The 24406-nt window shown below is 48.5% G+C and overlaps 1 protein-coding gene and 1 pseudogene across 5 annotated transcripts in view; one reads left to right on the top strand and one right to left on the bottom strand.

Moving 5' to 3' along the window:
* The window catches only part of C1H2orf42 (chromosome 1 C2orf42 homolog), a 49252-nt gene extending 39019 nt beyond the window's left edge, over positions 1 to 10233 (bottom strand). The window contains exons 1-2 of one of the 5 annotated variants that reach the window (XM_010333501.2): positions 9908 to 10233; positions 915 to 1183 (exon numbers count right to left, since the gene is read on the bottom strand). The gene's annotated coding sequence lies outside the window, so the exon portion shown is untranslated. The remainder of the gene's footprint in view (positions 1 to 914; positions 1184 to 9907) is intronic. The other 4 variants (XM_010333500.2, XM_003922652.3, XM_074398670.1 and 1 more) reach the window with 4 other exon arrangements.
* A 10843-nt stretch (positions 10234 to 21076) lies between these two features.
* On the top strand, positions 21077 to 22067 carry LOC120366800 (large ribosomal subunit protein uL6-like; annotated as a pseudogene).
* The last annotated feature ends 2339 nt before the right edge of the window (positions 22068 to 24406 follow it).

Genomic DNA, 24406 nt, shown 5'->3' with positions numbered 1-24406 from the left:
ACAGGTGTGAGCCACTGCACCAAGCACTACCCACTATTTTTAAACTGTACCACAAAACAACATAAATTTAAACCCACAAACAAAAGTGGAGGGAATTGCCTTTCTTTTTTTTTTTTTTTTGAGACGGAGTTTCGCTCTTGTTACCCAGGCTGGAGTGCAATGGAGCAATCTCGGCTCACCGCAACCTCTGCCTCCTGGGTTCAGGCAATTCTCCTGCCTCAGCCTCCTGAGTAGCTGGGATTACAGGCACGCGCCACCATGCCCAGCTAATTTTTTTTTTTTTTTTTTTGAGACGAGAGTGTCACTCTTGTTACCCAGGCTGGAGTGCAATGGCGCGATCTCGGCTCACCGCAACCTCCGCCTCCTGGGTTCAAGCAATTCTCCTGCCTCAGCCTCCTGAGTAGCTGGGATTACAGGCATGCGCCACCATGCCCAGCTAATTTTTTGTATTTTTAGTAGAGACGGGGTTTCACCACATTGACCAGGATGGTCTCGATCTCTCGACCTCGTGATCCACCTGCCTCGGCCTCCCAAAGTGCTGGGATTACAGGCTTGAGCCACCGCGCCCAGCCTAATTTTTTGTATTTTTAGTAGAGACGGGGTTTCACCATGTTGACCAGGATGGTCTTAATCTCTTGACCTCGTGATCCACCCGCCTCAGCCTCCCAAAGTGCTGGGATTACAGGCGTGAGCCACCGCGCCTGGCCTGGGAACTGCCTTTCATATCTAGTTTTAAAAATCCTAATGTAATAATCAAAGCATTTCTCCAGGTTTAACTCTATTCTATATAATAACAGAGGTTAGTTAACCTAATCTTTACATGCCCAGATGTTTAACTTCAGCAAGAACTAGGAAACATGAAACATTAGTTTTTTCCGTTTCATCATTCCCCACAAACCCCAGCCCAATCCTACCTGTACCAGCTGCCAAGGCATCTGGAAAACAGTGTAACCTGAATTCATAAGACCGAAAAGGTGTTTCATTAGTTTCTAATGATCCGGTGAAAACATGATCATCTGCAGACTAATGATAACTGCTGAATCCAAAGTCTTCTGAAGTTTGAACTGTATGGTGTAACAATGCAGACATTCTGCCTCCTCCTTCTTCACCAGCCAATGGCAAAGCTTCTGCCCAGTGTTCCGCAAATAAGATTCCCACTGCCCCAAGTGGAGATCTTGACAGTCTGTAAAACAAGAAAAAATATCAAAGTTATACAAAGACAAGATGATTCTTTCCTTAGAAATCAAACAGAACAGAAATCAAAGTCTTTGACAATTACTTGAGAAATATTTGACTGAAATTATTATGGAAATGGTTAAGTGTTTTGTACTTCCAACCGTAAGAAGGTAAAAAGGTGCTAATGTTATTACAAAGGGGGTTGTCAAGAACACTTTAGAGGCCTGGCATGGTGGCTAACTACTTAATCCCAGAGATTTGGGAGGCTTGAGGTGGAGGATCACTTAAGCCCAGGAGTTCAAGACCAGCCTAGACAACACAATGAGACCTCATTTCTTTTTCTTTTTTTTTTTTTTTTTTTGACATGGAGTCTCACTCTGTCACCAGGCTGGAGTGCAATGGTGTGATCTTGGTTGACTGCAACCTCTGCCTCCCGAGTTCAAGTGACAGTTCAAGTGATTCTCCTGCCTCAGCCTCTCTAGTAGCTGGAACTACAGGCACAGGCCACCATGCCCAGCTAATTTTTGTATTTTTAGTATAAACAGGGCTTCACCATATTGGTCAGGATGGTCTCGATCTCCTGACCTTGTGATCCGCCCGCCTAAGCCTCCCAAAGCGCTGGGATTACAGGCATGAGCCACTGCACCCGTCCATGAGACCTCAATTCTGTTAAAAAACTGGCCGGGCGTGGTGGCTCACACCTGTAATCCCAGCACTTTGGGAGGCCGAGGCGGGTGTATCACGAGGTCAGGAGATGGAGACCATCCTGGCCGACATGGTGAAACTCCATCTCTACTAAAAATACGAAAAACCTGGGCATGGTGGTGTGCGCCTGTAGTCCCAGCTACTTGGGAGGCTGAGGCAGGAGAACTGCTTGAACCCGGGAGGCGGAGGTTGCAGTAAGACGACATTGTGCCACTGCACTCCAGCCTGGCGACAGAGCGAGAGTCCGTCTCAAAAGAAGAAGAAGAAAAAAAAAATGAAACATTAGCTGGACTTGGTGGTGTGCACCTGCAGTCCAGCTACTTTGGAGGCAGAGGTGGAAGGATCACTTGAGTTCCACCTGAAACTCAGAGTGGCACAGAGCAAGGATGCAGATTGTGCCACTGTATCCCAGCCTTGGTGACAGAGCAGGACCCCATTTTTTTTTCTTTCTAAGACAGAGGGTTGCTCTGTCGCCCAGGCTAGAGTGCAGTGGCGTTATCTAGGCTCACTGCAACCTCCACCTCCCAGATTCAAGCAATTCTTCTGCTTCAGCCTCCCAAGTAGCTGGTACTACAGGTGTGAGCCACCACATCCAGCTACTTTTTTGTATTTTTAGTAGAGACAGGGTTTCACCATGTTAGCCAGGATGGTCTTGATCTCCTGACCTTGTGATTCACTCGCTTTGGCCTCCCAAAGTGCTGGGATTACAGGCGTGAGCCACTGCACCCGGCAGACCCCATCTCTTTAAAAAAAAAAAATAAACGGCCGGGCACGGTGGCTCAAGCCTGTAATCCCAGCACTTTGGGAGGCCAAGGCGGGTGGATCACGAGGTCAAGAGATCGAGACCATCCTGGTCAACACGGTGAAACCCCGTCTCTACTAAAAATACAAAAAATTAGCTGGGCATGGTGGTGTGTGCCTGTAATCCCAGCTACTCAGGGGGCTGAGGCAGGAGAATTGCTTGAACCCAGGAGGCAGAGGTTGCGGTGAGCCGAGATCGTGCCATTGCACTCCAGCCTGGGTAACAAGAGCGAAACTCCGTCTCAAAAAAATAAAAAATAAAAAAAAATAATAATAATAATAACATAAATAAATAAACAACACATCTAGAACCATGTTATATAATTGGTCCAACACTCATCCTTCCTAATAGTAATATATTACATTTTTAGATTGCTTTATGCTTTATGCTTTTCTCCGCTCTGTTACCCAGGCTGGAGTGAAGTGGTACAATCCTGGTTCACTCAGACTCAACCTCCTAGGCTCAAGTGGTCTTCCTGCCTCAGTCTCCCAAGTAGCTGAGACTATAGGTACAGGCTGCCATGCCTGGCTAATTAAAAAAATTTTTTTTTTTTTTTTTTTTTTTGAGACAGAGTTTCGCTCTTGTTACCCAGGCTGGAGTGCAATGGCGCGATCTCGGCTCACCGCAACCTCCGCCTCCTGGGTTCAGGCAATTCTCCTGTCTCAGCCTCCTGAGTAGCTGGGATTACAGGCACGTGTCACCATGCCCAGCTAATGTTTTGTATTTTTAGTAGAGATGGGGTTTCACCATGTTGACCAGGATGGTCTCGATCTCTTGACCTCGTGATCCACCCGCCTCGGCCTCCCAAAGTGCTGGGATTACAGGCTTGAGCCACCGCGCCCGGCAAAAATTTTTTTTTAATAGAGACAATGGTCTTACTTTGTTGCCCAGGCTGGTCTCGAACTCCCAGCCTCAAGCAATCCTCCTGCCTTGGCCTCTTAAAGTGCTGAGATTACAGGTGTGAGCACTGTGCCCAGCCTCACAAAGCTTCATTAACTCAGTAAATATTGCAGGTACTAGTTCACAGCACCAATGAAAAGGTGAACATTTTAAAACTATTCTTATTTGTACTTTCAAATTTGTTAATCAGAGGACTACAGAAGATGTAGTGAGAAAAAAATTTTTTTTTGAGACAGAATCTCCCACTGTCATCCAGGCTGTAGTGTAGTGGTGCGATCTTGGCTTACTGCAATCTCCACCTCCTGGGTTCAAGCAATTCTCCTGCCTCAGCCTCCCGAGTAACAGGGACTACAGGCATGTGCCACCATGCCCAGCTAATTTTTTTGCATTTTTAGTGGATTTGGGGTTTCACCATGTTGGCCAAGATGGTGTCGATCTCCTGACCTCATGATCCACCCACCTCAGCCTCCCAAAGTGCTGGGATTACAGGTGTGAGCCACCACACCTGGTCGAAAAAAAATTTGTTTTGAGACAGTCTTGCTCTGTCAGCCAGCATAGAGTGCAGTGGAGTGATCTTGACTCACTGCAACCCCTGCTTCCTGGGCTCAAGTGATTCTCTGGCTAATTCTTGTATTTTTAGTAGAGGTGGGGTTTCACCATGTTGGCCAAACTGGTTTTGAACTCCTGACCTCCAGTGATCTGCCCGCCTCAGTCTCCCAAAGTGCTGAGATTACAGGCATGAGCCACCATGCCTGGCCCTATATATATATATATTTTTGAGACAGAGTCTCATGGCTGCCAAAGATGCTGTGCCCGGCCCTTTTCTTTCCTTTTTTTTTTTTTTTTTTTTGACACAGATTTTCACTCTGTTGCCAAAGATGGAGTGCAGCATGGCTCACTGCAGCCTTGACCTCCCAGGGTCAAGCAATCCTCTTGCCTCAGCCTCTCGAGTAGCTGGGACCTCAGGTATGCACTACTACACTCAGCTAATTTTTAATTTTTTTGTAGAAATGGGGTCTCACTATATTGCCCAGACTGGCTTTGAACTCCTGGGCTCAAGCAATCCTCCTGCCTCAGCCTCCCAAAGTGCTGGGATTACAGGTGAGACCTACCTTGCCAAGTGGTCTATTCCTTTTTAAAAATGTTTTAGGCTGGGCTCGGTGGCTCAGGCCTGTAATCCTAGCACTTTGGGAGGCCAAGGCAGGTGGATCACCTGAGGACAGGAGTTCAAGACCGGCCTGGCCAACATGGTAAAACCCCGTCTCTACTAAAAAAGAAAAAAAGACGGCGCAGTGGCTCATGCCTATAATCCCAGCACTTTGGGTGGCAGAGGCAGGCAGATCACGAGGTCAAGAGATCAAGACCATCCTGGCCAACATAGTGAAACCCTATCTCTACTAAAAATACAAAAATTAGCTAGCAGTAGTGTTGCGTGCCTGTAGTCCCAGCTACTCGGGAGGCTGAGGCAGGAGAATTGCTTGAACCTGGGACGCGGAGGTTGCGGTGAGCTGATGTTGCACCATTGCACTCCAGCCTAGGCATCAAAGCGAGACTCTGCCTTCAAAAAAAAAAGAAAAGAAAAGAAAAAAAAAATTAGCTGGGTGTGGTGGTGCATGCTTGTAATCTCAGTTACTCTGGAGGCTAAGGCAGGAGAATCGCTTGAACCTGGGAGGTAGAGGTTGCAATAATCCAAGATTGCCCCATTGCACTCCAGCCTGGACGATAAGAGTGAAACTCCGTCTCAAAAAAAAAGTTTTAAAAAGAAGACCAGCCGGGCGCGGTGGCTCAAGCCTGTAATCCCAGCACTTTGGGAGGCCGAGGCGGGTGGATCACAAGGTCAAGAGATCGAGACCATCCTGGTCAACATGGTGAAACCCCGTCTCTACTAAAAATACTAAAAATTAGTTGGGCATGGTGGCATGTGCCTGTAATCCCAGCTACTCAGGAGGCTGAGGTATAGGAGAATTGCCTGAACCCAGGAGGCGGAGGTTGTGGTGAGCCGAGATCACGCCATTGCACTCCAGCCTGGGTAACAAGAGCGAAACTCCGTCTCAAAAAAAAAAAAAAAAAAAAAAAAAAAAGAAGACCAGGCACAGTGGCTCACACCTGTAATTGCCAGCACTTTAGGAGGCCGAGGCTGGAGGATCACTGAGGCCAGGAGTTCAAGACCAGCCTGGGCAACATGATAAAACCCTGTATCTACTGAAAATACAAAAATTAGGCAGACATGGTGGTGCATGCTTGTAACCCCGGCTACTCAGGAGGCTGAGGCATAAGGATTGCTTGAACCCAGGAGGCAGAGGTTGCAGTGAGCCAAGATAGCACCACTGCACTCCAGCCTAGGTAACAGTGTAAGACTCTGTCTCCAAAATAAATTTTTTTTTTTTTTTAAAGAAAATATATGCTGCCGGGCGTGGTGGCTCACGCCTGTAATCCCAGCACTTTGGGAGGCTGAGGCAGGTGGATCACAAGGTCAAGAGATCGAGACCATCCTGGTCAACATGGTGAAACCCCGTCTCTACTAAAAATACAAAAAATTAGTTGGGCATGGTGGTGCATGCCTGTAATCCCAGCTACTTAGGAGGCTGAGGCAGGAGAATTGCTTGAATCCAGGAGGCAGAGGCTGCGGTGAGCCGAGATCGTGCCATTGTACTCCAGCCTGGGTAACAAGAGCGAAACTCCGTCTCAAAAAAAAAAAAAAAAAGAAAAGAAGTGCTTTGTGAAATAAGATGCATGGCAGCATTTCTCCATCTTGGCACTGCTGACATTTAGGACTGGATAATTCTTTGTTGTGGGGGCTATCCTATGCATTGTAGAATGTTTAACAGTATCCCTGGTTTCTACCCACTAGATCCCAGTAGCAAACCCCATCCCTAGGTGTGTGTGTGTGTGTGTGTGTGTGTGTATATATATATATATGCCTCCAGATAATGCCAAATGTCTTCTGGAGGCAAAATTGCCCCAGTTAAAAACCACTGAGGTAAAGTCATTACCCTGTTCACATAGTATTCCTTCCCAGCTCAATCAACTTCTTTAGTAGGTATTCTCATTCAGTCTCATGTAGAATTCTTAGAATATTGTTCCAAAATCAAAAGATGAAGGATTCAGTTTGCCCTTTACCATGAATTATCTCTGTGACCAAGTCCTTTAACTTTTGAGCTTCAGGATTTTTTTCATTTGCAAAATGACTATAAGAAATATATCTATATAGACATACACATATACACCCACACACATATATATACAATTTATATATATGAAGTAGCTTAGAAAAAATTAATTTAAAAATTATGTTGCTGATGATGATTTCACATATCATCAAAGTGGGAAAAAACCTTTCTGTCAGATGGGTACGGAGGCTCATGCCTGTAATCCCAGCACTTTGGGAGGCTGAGACAGGTGAATCATCTGAGGTCAGGAGTTTGAGTCCAGCGTGACAAATATGGTGAAACGCCATCTCTACTAAAAATACAAAAGTTAGCTGGGCGTGGTGGCCTGCTCCTATAGTCCCAGTTACTTGGGAGGCTGAGACAGGAGAATTGCTTGAACCAGGGAGGCAGAAGTTGCAATGGGCCAGATCACGCCATTGCACTGCAGCCTGGGCGACAGAGTGAGACTCAGTCTCAAAACAAAAAAATAGCAAAAAAAAAGAAAAAAAAACATTTTCTGTCATGAAGGGAGGAGGTGGTTTGCCAGCTGTTAGTGCTGTAGCTTTAGCATCAACATAGGAATTCCGCTCTTTTTTTTTTTCTTTATTTCCCCTCCACACACACACCTCTGTCGCCCAGGCTGGAGTGCAGTGGCACAATGTCAGCTCACTGCAACCTCTGCTTCCCGGGTTCAAGCGATTCTCCTGCCTCAGCCTCCTGTGTATCTGGGACTACTGGTGCGTGCCACCATGCCCAGCTAATTTTTGCTTTTTGGTGTTTTTGTCTGTCTGTTTTTGTGAGACTGAGTTTCACTCTTGTTGTCCAGGCTGGAGTGCAATGGCTTGATCTCGGCTCACCCAAACCTCCGCCTCCCGAGTTCAAGTGATTCTCCTGCCTCAGCCTTCCGAGTAGCTGGGATTACAGGAATGCACCACCACACCCGACTAATTTTGTACTTTTTTTTTTTTTTTTTGAGACGGAGTTTCGCTCTTGTTACCCAGGCTGGAGTGCAATGGCGCGATCTCGGCTCACTGTAACCTCCGCCTCCTGGGTTCAGGCAATTCTCCTGCCTCAGCCTCCTGAGTAGCTGGGATTACAGGCACGCACCACCATGCCCAGCTAATTTTTTGTATTTTTAGTAGAGACGGGGTTTCACCACGTTGACCAGGATGGTCTCGATCTCTCGACCTCGTGATCCACCCGCCTCGGCCTCCCAAAGTGCTGGGATTACAAGCTTGAGCCACCGCGCCCGGCTAATTTCGTACTTTTAGTAGAGACGGGGTTTCGCCATGTTGGCCAGGCTGGTCTCAAAATCCTGACCTGAGGTGATCCACCCACCTCGGCCTCCCAAAATGCTGGGATTACAGGCTGGCATTACAAGCTCACCTAATGAGCTACTGAGCCAGGTCTTCTTTTTTCTTTCTTTCTTTTTTTCTTTTTTTTTTTTTTTTGAGATGGTTGAGACGGAGTGTCACTCTTCTGTCACCCACGCTGGAGTGCAGTGGCGCGATCTCGGCTCACTGTGACCTCCGCCTCCTGGGTTCAGGCAATTCTCCTGCCTCAGCCTCCTGAGTAGCTGGGATTACAGGCACGCACCACCATGCCCAGCTAATTTTTTGTATTTTTAGTAGAGACGGGGTTTCACCACGTTGACCAGGATGGTCTCGATCTCTCGACCTCGTGATCCACCCGCCTCGGCCTCCCAAAGTGCTGGGATTACAGGCTTGAGCCACCGCGCCCGGCTAATTTTGTACTTTTAGTAGAGACGGGGTTTCGCCATGTTGGCCAGGCTGGTCTCAAAATCCTGACCTGAGGTGATCCACCCACCTCGGCCTCCCAAAATGCTGGGATTACAGGCTGGCATTACAAGCTCACCTAATGAGCTACTGAGCCAGGTCTTCTTTTTTCTTTCTTTCTTTTTTTCTTTTTTTTTTTTTTTTTTTGAGATGGTTGAGACGGAGTGTCACTCTTCTGTCACCCACGCTGGAGTGCAGTGGCGCGATCTCGGCTCACTGTGACCTCCGCCTCCCGGGTTCAAGTGATTCTCCTGCCTCAGCCTCCCAAGTAGCTGGGACTACAGGTACATGCCACAACACCCTGCTAATTTTTTTTTTTTTTTTTTTTTTTTTTTGAGACGGAGTTTCGCTCTTGTTACCCAGGCTGGAGTGCAATGGCGCGATCTCAGCTCACCGCAACCTCCGCCTCCTGGGTTCAAGCAATTCTCCTGCCTCAGCCTCCTGAGTAGCTGGGATTACAGGCACCTGCCACCATGCCCAGCTAATTTTTTGTATTTTTAGTAGAGACGGGGTTTCACCATGTTGACCAAGATGGTCTCGATCTCTCGACCTCGTGATCCACCCGCCTCGGCCTCCCAAAGTGCTGGGATTACAGGCTTGAGCCACTGTGCCCGGCCCTAATTTTTGTATTTTTAATAGAGATGGGGTTTCGCCATGTTGGCCAGGATGGTTTCGATCTCTTGACCTCGTGATCCGCCCGCCTCGGTCTCCCAAAGTGTTAGGATTATAGGCGTGAGCCACTGAGCCTGGCCAGCATTTTAATTTTAAAACATGTACTAGTATTACTTCCTAGAAACTCTATATGGAAAGCATATACAAACAATTAACACAACTTGTAAAGAACTTGTATTTGAAACCTGAAAGATCTCCTGGGTGGTCCCTTCTCGGCAAGTTTACAAATCAGCCAATCCGCCCCCTCGGCGGGAAAGTGTCAAGGCTCTGGTGTTGGAAGTGTCAACCCGCGGTGGGTTTCCTTCCAAGCATTACCCAGACCTAAATGTTTGGTGGATGCTGTTTCATGCTTGTGAGGCACAGTTAGGGAAAGAGAACGAATGATCATCACGGATAATTAATAAAACTAGCTGAGTACACTGCGTGTTAAACCCTTTCTAAGCATCTACTCGTGTACTGTCCACACGATCCTGTGGTGTAGATACTGTTACCCATCTTAGAGATGAGGATACTCAGATTTGACGGAAGTGTCACAGCCAGCAGATAACTCACAAACAAGTTTGCAGTCTGCCGGGTGGCTTGCAAAACCGCAAGTGGGAGGCTGGGGTACATCAGCCCTGAACGGCCTCGGAACAGCCGAGGAGAGGAAGGCCGCCGGGGCCCCGCAGTCACGGAGCGGCCGGCCTCCAGACCTCCGGGACGCTCACCTCCCGGCCGGGTTCCGGGACGGGCCAGCGGCGACACACACATCCCCTGAGACCTGCTTCCCGGCATCCTCCCCGCGCGAGCGCTCACTTCCGGTCCCAAGTAGGCCCAAACAGAAGCATCACCTCGCCAGCAGCTGCTCCTTGGACACACTCTCCGCTGGGATCCCCAGCTCTACACCCCTGTCCCACCGCCGCCGGGGTCCTCGCTCAACACTACCCCCTTACCTGCCCTGCGCCCCCCAGCGGGCCGCGGGGCCCTTCGCTGACGACCTCCCTCACCTCTTCTCTCTTCGCCTGCCGCGGCCTTTTACAAACGAGGCCAAACTGTTCGCTGTAACGACAATCGTTATTGGTCACAGCCGCCCACGCGCGGCAAGGGGCCGCCCCCGCCCCAAGCTCGCGTTGTCTTATGGGAGTTGTAGTTTTCTCCTTCAGGAGCCCGCTGAAACTCTCGGGGAATGCGGTGGTAGAACCTGCGCTGACCTAGCGGGGGTGAAGCTCAGGCTCTGCCTTGGGGCTGGAGTGCTTCTGGCCGATCGATCATGCTGCTGACACAGCGCCAAGGCTGGTCTTGACTCCTTCTGGACTGAGAGAATCCTATTTCTGAATAGACTTTCGCTGGTAATTGATGCAAAAATGGCCTGAGTAGCTGGACGTAGTGGTTCGTGCTTGGAATCCCAGCACTTTGGGAGGCCAAGGCGGAAGGATTGCTTGAGGCTGGGAGTTCGAGACCAGCCCGATAACGAGATTCTGTCCTTACAAAAAATTAAATTAAAAAAAAAAAAATCGCCTTAGATTTTCTACATTATTAGCAGTTGTCAGCTGTGAATTTAGCTTTTGTTTGGAGGTTCTTGCCCATCTGTGTATTCACCTTTTAGTATCACATGTATGTTTATAACAAGTGAACTTTTTCTCCCTTAACTACATTTGAACGTTTTCCCTTAAAATGAGATAAAATCAGCTTCCTGTATATCCTAGTTCTGGTCCTTGCAATCACACAGAATAAATCTAAATGCTCTTCGTTCATGATTGAAGATAGCTCCGGAGAGCGATGTGTTTATGGTGAGGCCTGTGTGTGTTGGAAAACGCTGGAATGAGATTCTCTGCTCTCCTGGCCCTAGTCTAGCTACTTACTATTGGTAACAGGTTGCTTTACTATTGGGAAACCTTAGTCAACTATTTATAAGAGAAATGGAACGTTCCAGGACTAAGGTTTGTAATATTTCTTTTCTTTTTTTTTTTTTTTTTGAGACGGAGTTTGCTCTTGTTACCCAGGCTGGAGTGCAATGGCGCGATCTCGGCTCACCGCAACCTCCGCCTCCTGGGTTCAGGCAATTCTCCTGCCTCAGCCTCCTGAGTAGCTGGGATTACAGGCACACGCCACCATGCCCAGCTAATATTTTTTGGTATTTTTAGTAGAGACGGGGTTTCACCATGTTGACCAGGATGGTCTCGATCTCTCGACCTCGTGATCCGCCCGCCTCGGCCTCCCAAAGTGCTGGGATTACAAGCTTGAGCCACCGCGCCCGGCCGGTTTGTAATATTTCTTAAACTCGAAAGAGAGGGAGAGGGGCACAATTTTTCTAGAAGACTTTTCAGTTTTCTTACCATTTGTTTTGTTTTGTTTTGTTTTTGTTTTGTTTTCTGAGAGGGAGTCTTGCTCTGTCGCCCAGGCTGTAGTGCAGTGGCACAATCTCAGCTCACTGCAGTCTCTGCCCCCGCCCCCAGGGGTTCCAGCAATTAGCCTGTCTTGGCCTCCAGGGTAGCTGGGATTACAGGTGTATGCCACCACACTCAGCTAATTTTTGTATTTTTAGTAGAGACAGGGTTTCACCATGTTAGCCAGGCTAGTCTTGAACTCCTGACCTCAGATGATCCACCCGCCTCAGCCTCCCAAAGTGCTGAAATTACAGGTGTGACCCACCATGCCTTACCTCTTCCCATTTATTATGTAAACTAAAAATAAAATTCAAAGCCCCACAGTGACTGAATGAACTCTCACTCCTTGGCCAAGGGCACATTTAACTGAATTCTTCTGGGTGGAAGGGGAAGTTGGACATGCCTCCTTATACCTGCTCTTTTGGAGTTTGGACATAACTGACCAGCGTTTATGTTAAAATAGAGATTATAAGAAGGGCAGGACACTCTCTGTGGCAATAGAATATCAAATAATAAACAAGACAAAAGGCTAAGCAAGGTAAGAGTTAAGCCACACCCTTGAAACCATAACATCTCTTTAAATGAGTTGTTTTTTGTTTTGTTTTTTTGTTTTTTGTTTTTTTTTGAGACGGAGTTTTGCTCTTGTTACCCAGGCTGGAGTGCAATGGCACGATCTCGGCTCACCGCAACCTCCGCCTCCTGGGTACAGGCAATTCTCCTGCCTCAGCCTCCTGAGTAGCTGGGATTACAGGCACGCGCCACTATGCCCAGCTAATTTTTTGTATTTTTAGTAGAGACGGGGTTTCACCATGTTGACCAGGATGGTCTCGATCTCTTGACCTCGTGATCCACCCGCCTCGGCCTCCCAAAGTTCTGGGATTACAGGCTTGAGCCACCGCGCCCGGCTAAAGTAGTTTTTTTAAAAGAGTTTTTTAAATTAACCCTGTATCTTGTGGCTTACTTTCCAGCCTGACTCAGGTATAGCATCACATGATAAACAGGCCCTGCCCTTATAACTTAAGCATTCCTTTCTACTGACTTTGAGTCCTTAGACAAAGCTTCTCTCTCCCCCTTCCCTCCCCCTCCCCCTTCCCTCCCCCTCCCCCTTCCTTCCCCCTCCCCCTTCCCTCCCCCTCCCCCTTCCCTCCCCCTCCCTTTCCCCTCCCTTTCCCCCTCCCCCCTCCCCCCCTCCTTCTCGGTCTCTCTCTGTCTCTCTCTCTGTCTCTCTAGGGCCTCTCTCTATCGCCGAGCCTGGAGTGCAGTAGCACAACCTTCACCTCCTGGGTTCAAGCAATTCTCTGACTCAGCCTCCCAAATAGCTGGGATTACAGGCGCCCGCCACCATGCCTGGCTAATTTTTTTGTATTTTTAGTAGAGAAGAGGTTTTGCTATGTTGGCCAGGCTGGTCTCAAACTCTTGACCTCAGGTGATCCACCCGCCTCCCGAAGTGCTGGGATTACAGGTGTGAACCACTGCATCTGCCTATTTATATTTTTAGTGGAGAGAAAGTCTCGGTATGTTGCCCAAGCTGAACTGGAACTCCTGGGCTTAAGGACCCTCCTGCCTCAGCCTCCTGAAGTCCTATGATTTTAGGCATGAGCCACCAAACCCCATCCATCGTCATAGTTGTAAGTCATTACTTGTAACTATTCCTCATTCTGGTCAATTACTGCAAAGAATTTCATGGAAAGCCTACACTAGTCAAGACATATTTCTTACGCCCTGACATTGATGACGGACCCCCAGATCTTTGTGGCTTAAAACAACACACATCATTGTTTAGGGTAAGCATCCTTAGATCAGCTGGGATCTGTCCTTTGTTATTGTCTTGCTCACCCAGGACCCAGGCTGGTGGAATGCCTTCTCTCTGTAACACTTATTGTCATCTGTGTGTCAAAGACCCACTGGCTTTTAGGGCCTCTGGCCAGAAATAGCCCAAGTCACTTTCACTTACATTTAAAATTTTTATTTTTAATTTTTTAAATGTACTTGTTACTGATGTGAAGCTCACTTTTTTTGCTTTTTTTTTTTTTTTTTTTTTTTTTGGCCAAAGCAAGTCATATGGCCATGCCACAGTGTAAGAGCCTGGGGAAATAAAATCCTCCCAGAATAGATAGACTACCTTAATGGATAACCTGTCCCAACGTATGAGATCCTCAGATTTCTGCACATCAAACTCCCAAGAGATATCATCATGTTATTCATCACTGAAGTTGGCTTGTTACTTCTCCCTTTCTCTTACCTTTCTTTAGTTTTAGTTTCAAGGCTTTCAGTCCTCAAAAATGATTATAAGGCTGGGTGTAGTGGTTCACGCCTGTAATCTAAGCATTTTGGGAGGCAGGAGGATCACTTGAGCTCAGGAGTTTGGGACCAGCCTGGACAACATGGCAAAACCCAGTCTCTAAAAAAAAACCAAAAAACAAAACCCAAAAAAACATTAGCAGGGTGTGGTGGCGTGTGCCTGTGGTCCCAGTTACTCCGGTGGTTGAGGTGGGACCTCATAATAAAAATAAAAACAGGCCAGCCACGGTGGCTCACGCCTGTAATCCCAGCACTTTGGGAGGCCGAGGTGGGCAGATCACCTGAGGTCAGGAATTTGAGACCAGCCTGGCCAAATGGTGAAACCCTGTCTCTACTAAAAATACAAAAATTAGCCGGGCATGGTGGTACACGCCTGTAATCCCAGCTACTTGGTAGGCTGAGGCAGAATTGCTTGAACCCAGTAGGCGGAGGCTGCAGTGAATCAAGATTGCACCACTGAACTCCAGCCTGGGCGACAGAGTGAGGCTCCATCTCAAACAAATAAATAAATAAATAAATATTAAATTAAAATTTTTCATTATGGTAGTTTCTTTGATCCATAAGTTATTTACATAAGTGTTTTGAAATTTCCACAAATTTTTGTAAGTGATTTTTTTTTTTTTTTTTTTTTTTTTTTTTGAGACGGAGTTTCGCTCTTGTTACCCAGGCTGGAGTGCAATGGCGCGATCTCGGCTCACCTCAACCTCCGCCTCCTAGGTTCAGGCAATTCTCCTGCCTCAGCCTCCTAAGTAGCTGGGATTACAGGTACGCACCACCATGCCCAGCTAATGTTTTGTATTTTTAGTAGAGACGGGGTTTCACCATGTTGACCAGGATGGTCTCGATCTCCTGACCTCGTGATCCACCCGCCTCAGCCTCCCAAAGTGCTGGGATTACAGGCTTGAGCCACCACGCCCGTCATTTCCTTTCTTAAACATGAAAATTTTCACCAAGTTTTTTTTTTTTTTTTTTTTGAGAGGGATTTTTGCTCTGTTGCCAGACAGGAGTGCAGTGGCATAGTCTCAGCTCACTGTAATCTCTGCCTCTTGGATTCAAGAGATTTTTATGCCTCAACCTCCCAAGTAGCTGGGACTACAGATGTGTGCTACCATGCCCAGCTAATTTTTGTCTTTTTAGTAGAGACGAGGTTTCACCATGTTGGCCAGGATGGTCTGGATCTTTTGACCTCGTGATCTACCGGCCTCAGCCTCCCAAAGTGCTGGTATTGCAGGCGTGAGCCACCGAGCCCGACCAAGATGTTTTATCTTTTTCAAGTAGCAGTTTCCTGCAAATATAGGAAGGAAAGTTGTGGACCACTCTGTTCCTTCCAAATCTAAGTCCGTTTCTTGAGCTGCCATCATCAGTACTAGAAGCTTCATCTGTTACGCAAACTTTATGCTATGTATTTCTGTATTTTCATCTTTTGATCCCTTACCAAACTGTCTAATACAAAAAACAACTTGGCTGGCATGGTGGCTCGCACCTGTAATGGCAGCACGTTGGAAGGATGAGGAGGCAGGATTGCTTGAGCCCAAGAGCTCGAAACCAGCTTGGGCCTTTTATAGAGACCCTGTCTCTAAAACAACACCACCACCACTCAGACCAAAACTGAGTGAAAGACAGAACGCACAAAATCAAGTTTTCTCTCTTTTTTTTCAACTTTATTTTAGATTAGGAGTACACGTGCAGCTTTGTTACCTGGGTATATTGTATGATGCTGAGGTTTGCGGTAAGAATGATCCCATCACCCAGGTACTGAGCCTAGTACCCACGGTTAGGTTTTCAACCTTCCCCCCAGTAGGTCCAAGTTTCTATTGTTGCCGTCATTATTTCCATGAGTACCCAATGCTTCACTCCCACTTTAAGTGAGAAGATGCAGTATTTGGTTTTCTGTTCGTACATTAATTCACTTAGGATAATGACCTCCAGCGTCATCCATGTTGCTGCAAAGGACATGATTTCATTCTTTTTTATGGCTGCATAGTATTCCATCCTGTATATATATGTAAGGGAAATGGCTGCATGGCAGTCAGAGCAGGCCTAGGTAAACATCCAGTGCAGCACGACACAGCGGGATTGGAGCACAGGTGCACAATCCTGTGCATTATATCGTCACAGTTACTAACCATGTTATGGGTGGGCTCACCACCTGGCTCTGATCCATTATTGTCTGTGAGGTGCATAAATGCATCACTGACACTGTGAGAAGGGGCACATAATAAAGCCATGTCCCACCTGCCTACAGCCCCCTCCGAGTGTTCTTTCAACTACCAACCAGCCATCCACCAACTACCTGGGGACCCCAGCTTGGGTTGGAACCTGACAATTGGTATAGCTGGCAGGTTTCTGAAGTGAGTGAGTCAGCATCTGATGATCCCAGGTTGACACACGTGGCCCCAACCTGGTGGCAGCCGTGCTGCTCGGATGGGCCCTGGTAGAAACACAGGTGGCGGTGGACAAGTCCTCTATGAGCGTGAAGGAGGCACTGAAGCACCTGGAGTCGCACAGCATGACGAAGGAGTGTGCCTTTGCCAGCAGAGTTGAATGGGCATTTTTGATTGTGCTATGGGAAGTGCATGCCCAGTCCCCGTGAGCATGCCAAGCACCTGGAAGCCCAAATACACAGCTTGGAACGAGAATTGGGAACTGCTGTGCTGGCTTAAGCCCACCTTCCCAGTCAGAGACTCCCACTAGATCTGATACCGATGAGTAAGAACCCCCACTGCAGGCTCGCCCCATGGTCTGCCAAAAAATAGAGCATGAACAGCCACTTGGGCCCCAAGGGTGGGCCCAGGGACCCCCTATGAGGTGGAGCACACTTCACATAGTGCCTACGTCCCCACTGAGTTGCAGGGGTTAGGCAAGTAGTAGGAGCCCCCACCTGCATGGATGCTCCCCCTATGGGACAAAGAAGCTGACAGTATTTCCGGTTCCACTGCTGAGATGGAAAAGTTGGCTTCTATCGCAACTCACCCCTCCCTCCATCAGTGGTTGCAGGTGAGCAGGCGGTTGGCGCAAGGGCAAGGCGACCACACCCTGATTGAATGGCTGAGGGCAGCCATGTGGACAGTGGAATGATGCCAGAGAAATAGCAAAAACTGTGAGTAAATGGCAATCATATGCAGAGCTGGTGCAGGTACTTCGGGAGATGGGTATGCAGCAAGGGCCAGATGACAAACGCTTTACCCCTACATGAGGGACCTTGTATTGGGCTCTGCGCCCCTGAGTGCTTTTGGCTCTCTGGCTGTTGTCCTTACTCCATACACAGGGCACTGCATATATAAGGTGACTACTGCCATGGCAGCCCTTGGGGAAGCAGAGAGCCAGCAGTGGGAGTGGGGAGTCCACACCATAAAGAAGGGGAAGGTATCCCTCCCACAGGGAGTCACCCCACAGGACAAAAAGGGGCCCCAGCAGGCGATCCTCATGCAGACATGGATTGATCTGATTTTTTTTTTTTTTAGATGGAGTTTCGCTCTTGTTACCCAGGCTGGAGTGCAATGGCGCGATCTCGGCTCACCGCAACCTCCGCCTCCTGGGTTCAGGCAATTCTCCTGCCTCAGCCTCCTGAGTAGCTGGGATTACAGGCACGCGCCACCACGCCTAGCTAATTTTTGTATTTTTAGTAGAGACAGGGTTTCACCATGTTGACCAGGATGGTCTCGATCTCTTGACCTCGTGATCCACCCGCCTCGGCCTCCCAAAGTGCTGGGATTACAGGTGTGAGCCATCACGCCTGGCCCGATCTGATTTTTTTTTTTTTTTTTTTTTTGAGACGGAGTTTCGCCCTTGTTACCCAGGCTGGAGTGCAATGGCGCGATCTCGGCTCACCGCAACCTCCGCCTCCTGGGTTCAGGCAATTCTCCTGCCTCAGCCTCCTGAGTAGCTGGGATTACAGGCACGTGCCACCATGCCCAGCTACTTTTTTGTGTTTTTAGTAGAGACGGGGTTTCACCATGTTGACCAGGATGGTCTCGATCTCTCGACCTCGTGATCCACCCGCCTCGGCCTCCCAAAGTGCTGGGATTACAGGCTTGAGCCACCGCGCCCGGCCATGATCTGATTTTTTTTTAAAGACAGAGTCTTGCTCTGTCACCCAGGCTGGAGTGCAGTGGCATGATCGATCTTGGCTCACTGTAACCTCCACCTCCTGGGTTCAAGTGATTCTCCTGCCTCAGCCTCTTGAGTAGCTGGGACTATCCAGGTGCGTGCCACCTCGCCCGGCTAATTTTTTGTATTTTTGGTAGAAACGGGGTTCACTGTGTTAGCCAGACTAGTCCTGATCTCCTGACCTCGTTATCCACCCACCTTGGCCTCCCAAAGTGCTGGGATTACAGACATGAGCCATCGGGCCTGGCCCTGATCTGATATTGGCTGCGGTTGCCTGAGAGAAAATTGAAAAGCAACACAATGAAGTGCTGTTAACTTTGTGGAGGCAATAGTCCCTGGGCAAGCAATTCCAGTAAATGCCCAAAAGGGGGCAGGATGCTGCTGCTTCAGCCAGTCCCACTGGACACTCCAGCTCAAGATTACTTGCAGATGGGTGGAGGAATAAAGCCTTTTGTGTTTGATAGGGAACTGGCCGAGGTGCCTGGCTTGGCAGGACACCAGACGACCGGAGGCCACATGTGGAATTGGCAATCCCCCACCTATGTACGGCAGGTGTTGGTGCTGGTAGATACTGGCGCAAATGGAGCCTCATCTATGGGAACCAGGATAAGTTTTTAGGCAAGGATGCATACATATATGGCTATGGAGGCCAGTCAGTGAAAGTAAAACCTGTATCTTTGCACCTGAGCATCGGCACTTGGCTCCCCTTTTATACACTGTGTATGTCTCTCCCACACTGGAATACATTCTGGGGGTGGACATTTTGCACAATCTTAGCTTACACACCACGGCCGGAGAATTCAGACTTCAAGTACATGTAGTGAAGTCGATACTATGGGGAGATATGCATCACGGGCCCCAAGTTCTGCCACAACCCTGACGGATCACCTCCACTTGTCAATACTGCTTGCCAGGAGGGCATACGGAGATAACTGAGGCTACTAAGAAGCTAGAGGAGGTGCAGATAGTGCATGACACCCACAGCCCCTACAATTCTCTGGTATGGCCAGTCGAAAGGCCTATTGGGACTTGGCGGATGACAGTGGACTATCAAAAACTAAATAAATAACACCCCCTTTACATGCAGCTGTCCCATCTATCACGGATTTGATGGACGGCTTGATGATGGAATTGGGATCGTACCATTATGCAGTAAACTTGGCTAATGCCCCCTTCCCTTCCCTTCCCTTCCCTCTCCTCCCCTCTCCTCTCCTCCTCCCAACTCCCTCTCCTTCTCCTCCTCTCCCCTCCCTCTCCCATCCCCTCCCCTCCTTTCCCTTCCCCCCTCCCCATACCCTCTTCCCCTCCCCTCCCTTTCTCCCCTACCCCCTTCTCCCCTCCCCTCGCCTCCCCTCCCCTTCCCTTCGCTTCTTTTCCTTTTTTTTCTTCTCATTTTCTTTTCTTCCCTTCCCTTTTTCTTTTCTTTTGGAGTTTCACTCTTGTTGCCCAGGCTGGAGTACAATGGTTCGATCTTAGCTCACTGCAACCTCCACCTCCCAGGAATCGCAGGCATGGACTATCATGCCTGGCTAATTTCTGTATTTTTAGTAGAGATGGGGTTTCTCCATGTTGGTCAGGCTGGTCTTGAGCTCCTGACCTCAGGTAATCCACCCACCTCAGCTTCCCAAAGTGCTGGGATTATAGGCATAAGCCACTGCACCCGGTCAATGCATTCTTTTCAATTGACATTGCACCAGAGAGCCAGGAACAGTGTGCCTTCACGTGGGAAGGGAGACAATGGACTTTCACAGTGTTGCCACAGGGCTGTGTACATAGTCCCACCATATGTCATAGTCCCACCATATGTCAGGGTCTGGTTGCCACGGGCTTAGCCTCCTGGAAACGTCCAAAGGGGATCCGCCTGTTCTATTACATTGATGATATTATGTTAACCTCTGATTCTCTTGCAGATTTAGAAGGGGTGGTGCCCCTCTTGCAACAACATTTGGCAGCATGGGGTTGGGTTGTCAATGAATCCAAGGTCCAAGGATTGTCTGCCAAATTCTTGAGAGTTATCTGGTCAGATAAGACAAAAGCCATACCAGAGAGCATCATAGACAAAATTCAGGCACATCCCAGCCCACCACGGGGAGGCAGCTACGACCTTTGTGGGACTCCTGGGGTATTGGCAGGCATTCATGCCTGATTTGGTTCAAATGACAAAACCATTGTACTGATTGACAAAAAAGGGCTACCTGGGATTGGGATGATGAGGCTAAGACAGTCTTTCTGGCAGCCAAGTGGGTGATTCAATAAGCACAGGCGCTATAAGTGATTGACCAGGGCCACCTATTTAAACTTGATGTGCGTGTGACCACAGGTGGTTTCAGCTGGGGCCTGTGACAGTGCACGGAGCACTTTAGAACACCAGTAGGCTTTTGATCCCAGCTTTGAAAGGGAGCTGAGCTCCAGTATTCATTGACAGAGAAGCAATTAGCTGCTTCATATATTGCCCTTCAGGCTTGTAAGAGTGTGGCAATACGGGCTACACTTGTGCAGACAGGTTATCCATAGTGGGGTGGATACATTCATGTGTAACAACCCCTCGGACTGGGATGGCACAGACATCCACTTTGGCAAAGCGGGGTGTCTACTTAGAACGGTGGAGTAGCCTGAGTACAAGCCCCCTAGCAGCAGAATTACAGGAAGTCCTGGGACCTGTAGTCCTAATGCAAGATAAGGCCATGGATCGGCCTGAGGCACCCCTGGACCCCAAGCTATCACCGCTTGAGGAAGGGTGTCCCCCCATTCCTGATGGGGCGTGGGATATGGATGGGTCTAGCCGGGGTGCCACTGCTGCCGGGACAGCTATTGCAGTCCAGCCTAGTACTGATACCATATGGTTTGACACGAGGGGTGGACAAAGTAGTCAATGGGCTAAATTCCGGGCAGTGTGGATGGTGATCACCAAGGAGGAGGCACCTATGGTAATCTGGACCGACAGCTGGGCAGTTTATTGAGGCCTAATGTTGTGGTTAACTACCTGGAAGTCACAGAATTGGTTAGTTGGCCACTGACCCATTTGAGGGCCAAGCCATGTGGCAAGACCTCTAAAAATTGGGCCACGAAAAGAATGTGACTCTTTAATTCAAGTACGTGATGAGGAAAGACGTTCCTTCTTTGCTGCATTTACTGCGAGAATGAAGACCATTCTCAGCAATCAGACTGTCGACATTCCAGAAAATGCCGACATTACTCTGAAGGGACCCACAGCTATCGTGAAGGACCCCTGAGGAACCCTGCGGTGGCACTTCAGTCACATCAATGTAGAACTCAGTCTTCTTGGAAAGACAAAAAAGAGGCTCCGGGTTGACAAATGGTGGGGTAACAGAAAGGAACTGGCTACCGTTTGGACTATTTGTAGTCATATACAGAACATGATCAAGGGTGTTATGCTGGGCTTCCGTTACAAGATGAGGTCTGTGTATGCATCAACGTCGTTATCCAGGAGAGTGGGTCTCTTGTTGAAATCCGAAATTTCTTGGGTGAAAAATACATCCACAGGGTTCAAATGAGACCAAGTGTTGCTTGTTCAGTATCTCAAGCCCAGAAGGATGAATGAATCCTTGAAGGAAATGACATTGAGCTTGTTTCAAATTCAGCAGCTTTGATTCAGCAAACTACAACAGTTAAAAACAGGATATCTAGGCCGGGCGCGGTGGCTCACGCCTATAATCCCAGCACTTTGGGAGGCCGAGGCGGGTGGATCACATGGTCAAGAGATCGAGACCCCATCTTGGTCAACATGGCGAAACCCCGTCTGTACTGAAAATACAAAAATTAGCCGGGCGTGGTGGTGCATGCCTGTAGTCCCAGGTACTCGGGAGGCTGAGGCAGGAGAATTGCTTGAACCCAGGAGGCGGAGGTTGCAGTGAGCCGAGATCGCGCCATTGCACTCCAGCCTGGGTAACAAGAGCGAAACTCCATCTTAAAAAAAAAAAAAACCAGGATATCTGGAAATTTTTGGATGGTATCTATGTCTCTGAAAAAGTAACTGTTCAGCAGGCTGATGAGTAAGACCTTAGAGTTGTCCAGCTACAGAAACAAGATGCCTATCATAGCTGAGACCTACTTGTGATATTTAAATGACACAATAAAAGACCTATTAATTTGGAAAAAAAAAAAAAAAAGAATGTAACCCTTTATCATGTGTCAGGTCATGTGCCTTTGGCTGCCCCTGGCAGTAACAAGGCAAATGCCTTGGCCAGGGTCCAATGGTTGAAGTCAGCACCTACACCAGATTTGACCTGATGGCTACTTTGGAAATTGGGCCATGTGGGGGGTAAACTAATGCAGCACGTCAATAAGAGCTGGGGTCTGTCCTTGCCCATGGGGGATATTTGAGAGGCCTGTTGTAAGTGCCCCGTGTACACACAGGCATAGCCCAGACAGAAGCAGCTGCTCAGTGTCATGCAATGAGTGATGATGATAGGGCAGATGCCCTTGACCAGATGGCAGATAGATTACACTGGGCTGCTGGGTCAGGTGCGGTGGCTCATGCCTGTAATCCCAGCAATTTGGGAGGCCGGGGCAGATGCATCACTTGAGCTCAAGAGTAGAAACCCTGTCTCTACTAAAAATACAAAAAATTGGCCAGGTGTGGTAGTGCATGTCTGTAATTCCAGCTACTTGGAAAGCTGAGGCATGAGAATAGCTTGAACCCAGGACGCAGAGGTTGCAGTGAGCCAAGATCATGCTACTGCACTCTAGCCTGGGTGACAGAGTGACACTCCGTCTCAAAAAAATTAAAATAAAAAATTAGATTACATTGGGCCACTGCGAAAATTGCAGGGATATGTGCATGCACTGGCGGCCGTAGACATAGCACTGTGGTCTGTTTTTTGTCTACCCTTGTAGGTGGGTCAACCAACAACATACCATTTGGGCCCTGCAACACTTGTGTCCTCTATACGGTCATCCCTTGGCCATTGAAAGTGATAGGGGAACACATTTCACTGGGCAACAAATACAACTGTGGGCATGGCAGATGGACATAAAATAGGGGTTTCATGTTCTGTATAACCCACAGGCTGCTGGCATGATTAAACGATATAGTGGACAGTTAAAAAGAGGATTATGCGGCCGGGTACGGTGGCTCAAGCCTGTAATCCCAGCACTTTGGGAGGCCGAGGCGGGTGGATCACGAGGTCGAGAGATCGAGACCATCCTGGTCAACGTGGTGAAACCCCGTCTCTACTAAAAATACAAAAAATTAGCTGGGCATGGTGGCGTGTGCCTGTAGTCCCAGCTACTCAGGAGGCTGAGGCAGGAGAATTGCCTGAACCCAGGAGGCGGAGGTTGCGGTGAGCCGAGATCGCGCCATTGCACTCCAGCCTGGGTAACAAGAGCAACACTGTCTCAAAAAAAAAAAAAAAAAAAAAAAGAGGATTATGCTTGCATGTTACTTCCCTCTCTTTTCGGAGCTGGAGTTCATGGCTGGATCTGGTTCTCCAGACCTTAAATGAGTGGCCACGAAAAGGCGCCGCAGCCCTGGTGGAGGCCCTGCTGCACTGGGTCCCCGCCCCCATTCAGTTACAGATACACATCAAGGATGACCTCCTCAGACTAGGTATTGGAATGAATGGTAATCTGTTGTTGCTTGTCCCAATTCCCCTAAAGGCAGGGGAACAAAAAACCTGGCTTTGACCATGAACCTTCCGACTCCTCCGCCCCTATTGCAGGTGGTTGGCTGCCATAGCCCCCAGGGGAAAGGCCTAGAGTATGATTTACATGTCACTTCTTCAGTATTTAATGTATGGCCTCGATGACTGACTGCTTGTAGGGGAACAGCCAAGGAGGAAACCCTCCTCTGGGGGAACATATATACAGTCTGTGTGGCCTACTATGAGCTTCCCAGACCCAAAGGAACCATGAGGAGCTAAAAAGGTGTGGTACCATCATCCAGGGCAGAAGCTGCTGACGGATGCACTGCTATCCAGAGATGAATGGTTGGACTGTATTTTACCTGAGGGACATGATTTACCCATTAGTACCCGTGCCTGCTTTCCCGTTTTGACAGTAGGTTGACATGCTCCAACAGCATTGTGGAATGGGCCCTCACCTATGCTGATGACTCTCATTTCCCGTTGTTAGACTGGCACCACCCTTCCAGCAACAGCTACAGATGACTTGCCCTGACATATACACCCAGCGTCTATGGAGAACTGGACCTGGCTAGAGACTTGGGGTCCTATGGGCGACACCTGGAATACAACATGGCAATCTTTGAATAGGGGCATGCCTGCCCCCTGGCTAATCTATAGTGTCTATGATGAATGGGGCTGGTTAGTGGGAGAACACAGGGTGCTCCCACCAGAGGCACCACAATGTGTAGAGCAACATTGGGGTGGCATTGCCATGGAGTGGTTGCCTACCACAGTCTGCAAATATCACACGTCACCACACCTTTGGTGACATGTGTGATATTTG

Source organism: Saimiri boliviensis, chromosome 1 (assembly GCF_048565385.1).
Source record: "Saimiri boliviensis isolate mSaiBol1 chromosome 1, mSaiBol1.pri, whole genome shotgun sequence".
Lineage (NCBI taxonomy): Eukaryota > Metazoa > Chordata > Mammalia > Primates > Cebidae > Saimiri > Saimiri boliviensis.
This window is presented reverse-complemented; position numbering and strand designations above follow the sequence as displayed.